General features: G+C 50.0%; 1 long non-coding RNA gene across 1 annotated transcript; it reads right to left on the bottom strand.

The window, feature by feature from the left end:
* Positions 1-6,909: 6,909 nt before the first annotated feature.
* LOC135283108 (uncharacterized) lies at positions 6,910-9,491 on the bottom strand. Its single transcript, XR_010348997.1, has 3 exons — positions 9,326-9,491; positions 9,195-9,227; positions 6,910-8,514 (listed from the first exon to the last, which is right to left on the bottom strand). It is a non-coding gene; the product is annotated as an uncharacterized LOC135283108 (long non-coding RNA).
* Between the last annotated feature and the right edge of the window lie 532 nt (positions 9,492-10,023).

Genomic DNA, 10,023 nt, shown 5'->3' with positions numbered 1-10,023 from the left:
CCATGAAGGGAAGGTGGCTTCAGAGGAATTTTGCAGCACATTTCCCAGAGCAGGCAATGCCTCAGGAGGAACAGTTCCCACCTCTCTCCATGTTACAGGAACAGCGTAAGGCCGAGCAGCCGGATCACTGCTCATGAGAGCTCTGTCTGATCTCAAACGGTCATCAAGAGTAATGCAGAGGGAAGAAATGCATGAACAGCTTTCTGGGCCATATGGGATGTTCCTACAGTTGATCTGCACTGCTATTGAAGTTGCCAGGCACTGAGCTACCAAGAGATGCACAGCACTGCTGAAAACCATCACCTGGTTGTGCTTTTCTGCATATCAAAGTATTACAGCACTCCTGCCCCTTTGGTGTGTCATCCCTCTAGAAGATTTTTGCCTGTCCAGAGACAGAGGACAATGCCCTCCACTTCTCTCCCTACAGGAGCCCAAACCCTCCTTCCCAACATTCCCAAACTCCTGCTCTCATCAGCTCAATGGCAGCTGGAGCATTAGTCTGGTTCACTTATTTTTTTCTTTCTCCATTGGTCAGACAAGTACACACACACACAAACAGCTCCTCTAACCTGCTTCCTGCCCATGCAAACCCCAGTGTCCTCCACGGGAGCAGCTACAGGTCCAGAGGAAGCCACCCAAAGGGATTACCATTTCCCTTTGGGGGATGAGGAATGTGGGATCCCCTCACTTTCAGTGAGTCATGCAGACACCTACAAGCCCCACCATCAGCAGGTGACTCACTGAGGTTTGTCCAGGTCAGCACTATCCACACCTGCTGCTGTAATAAGCAGTTCTCTGAAGGTCTCCTGTGCATCTCCAAGGCAACGATCCAAGGCCAAGGGAATAGATGCAGCAATTAAAGAAAAAATTAATGCAAACTGTTGTGGTGATCAAAAGGCCAAAGTAAACAAATGAAAGACAATTGTACGTTCATTACCAGGTGTGTACACTGCACTGCCCATGAGCTCCTGGCTTTCCACCTGTGCCCAGCAGTGTGCCAGAGCCAGCTCTGGAATTCTGCAAGCCTGGCTCAGGACTGTATTAGGGCTGGATTTTCCACCCCCTCACTGTTCAAAGCTGGGCACAGTCTGGATAGTCAGAGGACATAGCTTGTCTCTGCCACCACAGGGGAGAGTGTGGCTCCTCTACATCCAGGTCAACTACACGTGGTCCATGGGGACACACGTGGATCAGACCCTGGCATGAGGTGAGGAGTTCCTTCTGGTGCTCTTTAAAAGACCTGCACCACCTCTCACCAGCCTGAGTATAAATTAAAGCAACTGGTGTAAAGTGAGAGCTGGTGGGATTAGACCCACAACAGACTGTGAGGGAGGAGTGTCAACAATGAGAAGCAGTTTGGGCAGAGACAAGAAAAAGTTTCATCTGCGTGAAATTCAGTGCATAGCTCTGTGCAGGATCCATTCTGGAAAAACAGCTCACCCACTCTGATTTTTCACCTGTTCCAGAGTCCTTACCAAATTATCCCCTGGACAAAACAGCCAAGCTCAGGAGTGTTCTGCTTCCTCCTTGCAGGACTAATTACAAGTGAGAGCAGAAATCCTTCTTTGTGCTTCATCCTTCCACTCATGAGAAATCTGCCAAACACAAAATATCCATTACAGAGGACTTAGAGCCCTTGTATAGGATATACATCTACAGAAATATCTTCTGGTATAAGGCCTCCTAGAAATAATAGAATTTCTATTATATTCTGCAGCTTCTACAAAAATTTGGTCTGCATCCATCAATCCCTGCCCCTGCCTCGCACCAAGCAGGGTGATTTACAGGCTCAATGCTCCTGTGCCATTCTGCTATCACTTTGTTCCGCTGTAAACGGCAGCCTGCACCACAGGACAGGGCCTTACTGCCCTCGCAGTCATTCACAAAACTCCACAACACACTTAGAAAAAGCAAAGTGATCCTTCTCTGTTCCCCATCCAGAAGCACCACAAAGTACACATTTACCTTAGTGGGTCAGGTCATAGTCCTTCCAGTTTTCCATCTGTCTCAGGCAGCAGCCAATATCAGCTGCTGCAGGAGAAACACTCAATGGTCAGCTGTGGAATAACCTGTCCAGGGGAAAATATGCTTTATAATTCCATGAGGTAGGAGCTGTTTATGCCCTGGAGCATGAAAATCATTTCAAATTCAGCTGTGTCTAAATCAAGAGTGCCTCATGCCTGCACTGACTTCATTAGCTTATCTGAGACAGCTACAGGGAAATTCAAGCCTGCAACTAAGTGAGCAGGGCCTTAGGACCCAAAACCCAGTCAGCAAGAACATCAATAGAGTTGAGCTGTCATATTTGAGAGGTAGGAAAGAAGACATGAGTAGGTCTGGCAGCTCTCTGTAATCCCACGTATGAGGCTGTGTTATCCAAATATAAGGAAATGTTTTGAAAGCCAGACCTCAAGCAGAACAAAGGGACATTGGGTCTCAAATATAAAAGATTTTTCCCCCTCTTATTTAAGACCGAATATCAATAGAGATGCTTTGTAAGAAGAAAGAGGTATTCTGATGAGAGAGGAAGCTGGAGTCTCTCACCTGTCTAAGCTGAAATAGAGTATGAAATACTGGGAGTGGAAAAATAGTATGAAAACCCAGGAATCTTGGCCTGTATTCCAAATTGGGTTACTTGTAATAATTGTGTTACTTACTGCTTCTTCTAGCTGCTGGATCAGGTAGAGGCTGTTGATTTTTATTCCTTTGCAACCCATGGGAGTTGCAGGCTCTGTATGAAAACAAGATGCCATGGACGTGTTTGTTTGCCAGGCTATTGTTTGTCCTTTTAAAGGCTGCAGACCCACTCCATTCTTCATGAGAAAATGCTGGCTGCCTGAAGGACAAACCAAAATGACTATTTAAGGCACTAAAAATGGAAATCATTTAAAACAGAGCTGATTAAAAGGAAGAAACTATTCTTCCAATGAGAAGTGAATTGCTTTCAGCTGGCCTGAGCACTGAGCTTTGCTTGCAACAAAACCCAAACACCAGTTGTCCTGATAGTGCAAGTATTTTGGAGGCACTTCATCGGCTGTGACTTCAGTTTTTCCTTGTGCATAAGAGCAAAACAAGTCTACTGCTTCTACTCATCCTGGCTCAGTGATTTTTCCTTTGGCTGGGCTGTTCAGAAGACAGCAAGGCTGTTCTTTAGGCAGATTTTAAAGCCTAGCCTTTCTTGCTACATCCACTTGGAAGCCTTCACAAAACCTTGGTTGCTTAAATAGCAAGAGATTCAAGAAAAAAAATCAAGAAACATCACACACCTTTCTTACAATGTGACAGCTTGTGTTCTTCAAAAGACTCCACAGATTGTTGGTGACATGCTGAATTTTCAGCACCTTCAGAAAAGAGGGGGAAATAGGGAGATGGACGTGCAAGTACTAAACTTTTGTCAGGGAAAGACTTGGGTGTATTTTCAATACAACACTCACTTCCAAAACACACAGAAAAACACTCATAGAAGGACTTAGTGTTTTTCAGTTAGCACCTCTGTTTGCTCTATCAAAGCCTCTTCTTCAAAGAGGTTGGAAAAAAAAATCCAAGACAAATAAGGGGATAGAGTTATTTAATATAGGGCTCCCCAAGGTGCATCTCAAAACACAAAGAAATATTTCTGAGGAAGGCAAAACATTCCTGTGTTAGATCCACCTGACTCTTATGACAATTCATGATATAAACATATCAAAATTCTTTCATTCTAAATCTGAAGATCAGTCCAGATTTAAACTACAAAGTAATTTTGTTTCCTACCTTGAAACTCTCATAATGACTATAGTTGTGGTCAGGATGTGAGTTCAAGGATGCATTTGGGTTCATGGTTCCAACCTTCCATCACAACAATCTGATTCCTCCCGTCCATGCGTGGCAAGACAGCTGCTGTTTCACAGTTCAAAAATATCTTGCTTCACCCTGACAAAGGGAAGTATCAGCTGCTTCTGAATGTGCTGGAGCTGATGAGAATGGATGGATTTTGGTAGAGCTTCAGCCCCTGCTGTAAACAAGCCAGCTCTCCCTGTCCCTGCCGAGCGTGGCTCTGATCAGTGAGGGGATGATCACAGCCCAGCCAGCATGTGAATCCTGCACACGTGCAGAGACAGAAATGGTAACTGCAATTAACAGGCTGCAGGATGCACTTCCTCAGCCCTGAAACCAAGGCCGTTGTTTGGAACACCTCTGGAGCTGCAGAATTTCCTTTTTCTTGGGGAATTCATGAAATAACTCTCTACTGAGTGTTTTTTTCTCATGACTAGATTTGTCCCTTCTGTCACAGGAGATCACACGTGGTCCCCTTTGAGTTCAGCTTCTTCTTTAATTCTTAACACAATTCCTAAATATTTCAGTGGATGCTAACTACTTTTGCTCAGGGAAAACACAGCATCCGCCCCAAAACCATCCCTCCTGCTTCTCCTTCCCTGTATCCCTGCTCCCTTCGGGAACAGCCCCATGGCTCGGGGTGTAACTTCCCACGGGACTTCGGCTCGTGGTGGGGGCTCAAGGGACTCGGGGGGTGTCGCAGTGCCCGGGACATCGCCGTCCCGGGGGCTGCTCGGGGCCGCCCTCCCGGGGCCGCCATCCGGGGCGGCGGCGACATCCCGCCGCGTCCCCACTAGATGGAGCGACAAACCCAGCCTGGAGCCGCCGGCGGGCGAGCCCCGCTGTCCCCAGTGTCCCCAGTGTCCCCAGTCCCGGCTGCTGCGTGCCCCGGTGGCCGGAGGGCTCGGAGGGTGGCCCCGGCAGCGGCCAGCACCGTTCCCGCATCTCCACCCTCTGTGTCGGGGGGACAGCCCAGGGTCCCCGCGGTACGCCGGGCTCACACCCCCGATGGTGCTCCAAAAAGCGGCCGAGAAGATGCTTTCCCTCCTCAAAGAGGCATCGAGCAGATGCTTTGCCGCGTGGGAGCGGGTTTGGTGCTGTGGGCACCTCCAGTTTGGTGTTTGGAACCCAGCAGCGCTGACGAGCCTGGCGAGTGAGCAGCAGCCCCTGGGCACAGCCGGGCTCGCCCTCACACCGAATCACCCCCAGCTTTGCTGAGCCCCTGGGCCAGGGCTCTTGGTGTAATGTGGTGGGGATGCGGGTGTGCTACAGCCCACCCCGACACGAGGAAACCTGGGCAGCCCTGGGCTGTGCTCACCAGCGCTGGCAGGGACCACCGGTGCTGAGGGACCCCCAGCAGGCTGCCCGCAGCCTGGGAACTGACCAAACCCTTTGGAGCTGACCAAAGTCACATTGCATCATCACCGCAGTTTTGTTGAAGGTGCCATTCTTTCCCCTCAGCTCATCTCCAAGGGGTCTGTGACTCATCTGCTTTGCCCTCACAAGCCTGGGAAGAGGAGCTAAGGAGGCAAAGGCTGTGACCACAGAAAAGGTTCAGCAGAGACAGATGGAAACCCTGTGGCTGGCAGACCCTGGCCTGTCCAAACAGACACAGGGGCCAAGTGCCACCAGGGCTTGCAGCAGCCTGGGGACACCCAATGTGTCCCAGCCTGAGGAGGGGATAGGTGGCACTGCTGATGCCACACTCCAGGAGGCCAAACTCACCTGTCCTGCAACCTGGACAAGAACTGATTTTAGACATAAAAACCAGGATAAAAAAACTGGGATTAAAACAAAACAAAACAAAACAAAACAAAACAAAACAAAACAAAACCACGGGATAAAAAACTGATTTTAGACATAAAACCCAGGATGTGGGACAAGGATGCAATGAGGCTGACTTCAGCAGGAGCTTTTCCTGAGCTGCAGGAGGTGCAGCCTTGGGTCTCTCCAGACCCCTCCACGAGGCTCACACCATTCCTGCCCAGCCCTGTGGGTGAGCATGGGGTGCGGGGGCTGGCAGGAAGGAGCTCCTGCCCTTGCCTGGGATGTGCATCTCACTTCTCCATGGAGCAGAGCCAGGCGGTGCCAGGGCTGGCAGGCGCTAGGGTGGGAGCACAGCCAGGGGGTTATTAATAACCTGCTGAGTCAGGGGGGGCTCTTGGGTTTCAGGATCACAAGACAGGCGCCGAGCAGCTCAGATGGATCTCCCTCATTCCTGCTTTTTACATTGACAGGGACAACTGCTGAGATGGCCTGGTTCTCTCTGCAGGACAGCTCAGCCCCATCCTGCAGTCACTGCACCCAGCAGGGTTTGGACTGGAGCTGCAATGACCTCACAAATACAAGTGCTGTCCTAAAGGAATTAAACAAGGAGGGCAGGGGCAGAAACACACAGGATTGATCAGCTGTCTCAGGACATAGCAGCCATAACAGCCCTGTTCCTCATCAGTGTGATCAAATCACATCATGGAGAGAAAAATGAGTACTACAGGTCTCCCATCCTGCTTCCCTGCAGAGTCCTCTCTGCAACCCCCAAAAAGGCTGTGACTGAGGCTGGCATCTGCTCCTACACAATGGGATGGAGCCAAGGACCTCATAAGATGCAAAGAGAATTTGGAGGATCTTGCATTTCAGTGTCTAATTTCAAGAGTTTTGCAGGGGATCAAAAGCCTCAGGGAATAGGGCAGCTCTAGCAAGCTTGGGATAGGATCAGACCCCCCAAAAAGCACATTGTCCCAGCCTGGCTGCCACAGCATCACCTGTGTTTCTCTGGAAGCTCTTGGCTGAGACAGGCTGAGCTCTGCTCTGGGGTAATTCCTTATGCATCACTATGGAAAAGTAGTCGGTGATGTGGAACAGATTAACTTTCAGATGCAGCAGCCCATGGTAGCAGTGTGCATTGCAGTTGAAGAGCTTCTCTCTCTCACAAACACAGTCCAAGAGCAGATGGAGAGGCAAAGGACTATCCCCAGATCTGAGCCTGGCCCCCAGGGGTGCTGCCAGGGCAGGGGGTGCAGGAACCCCTCGCACACACATGAGCTCCCATCACGCTGGGATCTGGGCACTGCCAGAGCTCCTCAGCCCCACAACTCATCAGTGTCAAGGTTTGTCTGGCCCTGCTCCCCTGTCCCCATCCTACCCACCCCTGGGTGTGCTGGAACACAGTTGCCTATCGGGAAGGAGAGCACTCTGGCTCTTGCTGGCAGTGTTTCAGGCTGGCAACATCTCCAACAGCTATTTTTTCACCCAGGTCAGGACCAAAATAAGCCTCTCACCCACCCCCAGCAGCTGTTACAGACATCACCCCGGCCACGCCGGTGTTCCCTGGCCCCTCTCTTGTCACAGTGCTCAAATCCAGTGCCTGCAATTGCTGTTGCTGTAGCTGCCACTTGCAGTGGCTGAAATAAGTGAAGTGCTGAAGCTATGCTTGACTCCTGTGTCCCCAGAGAGGTCTCATTTCATTGTATCAGGCTGCCTGAGCCGCTGAGCCCCGTTCATTTCAATTAGCCCGATAGCTCTCCAATCCTATTTACCTTTATGAATGTGTGAGCATCTTGCTGCTTCCCCCAGCAGCCAGATTAAAGGGTGAGCGAGGAATCACACACTGCATCCCTTGCAGGGCAGTGTACTTCCTGCAGTGAGTAAATTGGGAACAGATAAAACCATCTCCAAGGGACACAGCAAACCTCATTGAGTTGGGAGCAGCCTGCAGTGGTAACCCCCAGATTAGCCAGAAACTCAGTCCATACCCTTTAGTTTTAAATAAATATTTTACATTTTAGGTGATGCATCTTTTGGCAGATAAAAGAAGAGCCTGGAAAGGCTGTAGTCCCTCAAGACTCCTTTTTGACTAAGTGCTCCCTCCCAGCAGGACCTGTCCTGAGGTCCATGTTCCTCACTTGGATTTTAACAATCATTAACCATCTCAACACATTCCAGCACTTAAATAGGCTCCTTGAGAGGCAGAGATAAGGTATCAGCTTTCCGGTTCATCTTGCCAGCCTGTCTGCAGCAGATAAGCATGTTGGGCAGCAGGAAAAAGGTTATCTAGAAAGGAAGCTGAGCAACGGTTGCTGTTATTGCAGGAGGCTTTGAAAAAAAGTCACCCCACCAGGAATCCCACAAGCCATACAAGCCCTTCCCGGTGGAACGTGATTGATGGTTGGAGTCCAGCTGTGCCTTCCTCCCGGGGTGGGAGGCATCTTCCCGTCCGGAGGGCAGAGCTGCCGGGGTCATGCTCTCCCAGGGAAGGTCACATCAGAGGCAGGTGCCCAGAAACCTGTTGCTTTCGTTCTCTCCTGCCCTGCCCTTGCTCTGAGGAAGGGTTTGGATCAGTGTCCCTGCTGCCCCTTTAGCACATCTTGAATGTTTCTGGGCTGAGGAGTCTGCAAGAGGGAGTTTTTCTGCCCCAAACTGAGGAACTGCTGTTGTGGGTTGTGTATGGTGTCCCTAGAAACCAGCACTGATCTCCTAACTGATCACTGCAGGAGGGGAAAGGGGCTCCTGAGAATTCTCAGCCTTAACCCAAGTATCACCTTGCTTTTTGTGATGGGAGAGGAGAAATAAGCCATGTTGGGAATGGAGGTTCATTTACCCCTGGTGAAAGATGTGCCTTTCCTTTGGACGAGTGCTTGTTCATTCATCTTCCTGCCTGTACTATGTTTGCTTTTTTGCAGCTGTAGAAATGCATATCAGCTGGGGGGAAAAAATAATAAAAAAGGCAAAAAGTAGCCATTTCCACTCAAATTCCCAGCCTTTCTGCCTCGTTATCACCCAGGGACAAAAGACCCCTGATCACAGACATGCTGCTTCAGGAAATGGCCTGAATTGGGGGCTGCAGAACAATTACCGGAGCAAATCCTGCCAGGAAGTGCTCTGAACCCACTCAGCCACCTTCTCTACCCTCTGGACCTGCCACCTCCCTCCTGCCTCCCCTTCCAAGGCATCCCTCCACATGCTCCTGTATTTTGCTGATTCCCATTAATCTGTGTTTTATATAACCCCTGGCTTGTGCTGGGCACAAAAGCATCGCATTACCGTGCTATTAATACACAACTCAGGGGTCAGGATTTAAAGCAAATAAAGCCCCCCACAACCAGGAGAAGCAATCCATGACAAAACACTGCTGGCAGCTCCAAGGTGCAAATTGCAATTGAGAGAGGGCACCCACACCCAGATAGCAGAGGCTGATTCTTTAATCACCACTGCACTGAGCGTGGTTAACTATTGCACAGCTCCTTGGCTGGAAGCAAACATCACTGAATGCCCAGAGCATTTGGGCTCTGGGCAAGTGTTTAATGAACATCCATCATTTCAGCTCTCAGCTTCTGTTCCCATTGCTTTTCATTTAATTAATTTCTGCAGGTTTGGCTTACCAGCACTGAGAGTCTTGCACAAAACTGCTGGTCCTGGGAAAAGAGAGGAAGTCAGAGAGAGTCCCAAGGGTGTGGGGATATTGGAGGATGGGGACTCAGGGCGGTTTCTGGGGAATTGAGACCAGCTGCACCTGTTTGCAATTTGTTAGAAAAACTGGGATAGATCCCTGTGCAAAGCCCAAGTCCCATCCTCCAGAGAAGCTCAGAGGAATCCCAGTGTAAAAGGAAGAGCACTGGCATTTCCAATGGCCCTGAGCCCACAGGCTGGCCAGCAGCATCTGCTGCAGGGTTCCCACACGTGATCCCAGAGCTCTGGAGCCTCCTGGGAGCTTCAGCCAATTTGTTCCAACACTGCAATTAGCACTTCATCATGGCCAGACTGTGAACAAAGGCTGTAATACCACCCAGCCTGCTAAGAACCAGGTATTTTTCAGGGAAAGTTCTTTGGCAGGACTGGGCCCCCCCCAGGCCATTCAGCATCTCCTCTCTGCAGCAGGGTTTGGGCACGGATCAGCCTCGCTCAGGCTGTGTGAGGTTAATGGATTTCAAGCGACTCCTGTGATTAACTTTTCCTAAATCTCCAATTCTTTCGTGCCTTCTATTTTTATAAAAAGAAAAGGGAGGGAGGCGGTATTTACAAGGGATTTCACTCAAATAATGAAATAAATGTGATCAGCCGAGGGACCCTTAATCCGCTTTGACTCCTGTGTCCTGGGGAACGAACGAGCACGGAGATCTCTGCTGCTCCCAGCGAGGCACGGAATGAAACAACCCCACCCCTGCCTGTCTGGGGGGCAGAGCCCCAGCATCACCCCAAAATCAAGCACTG

The sequence above is a fragment of the Passer domesticus genome, chromosome 18, assembly GCF_036417665.1.
Source record: "Passer domesticus isolate bPasDom1 chromosome 18, bPasDom1.hap1, whole genome shotgun sequence".
Taxonomy (NCBI): Eukaryota; Metazoa; Chordata; class Aves; order Passeriformes; family Passeridae; genus Passer; species Passer domesticus.
Note: the sequence above shows the minus strand (reverse complement) of the source record. Positions and strands in the feature narration are given on the sequence as shown.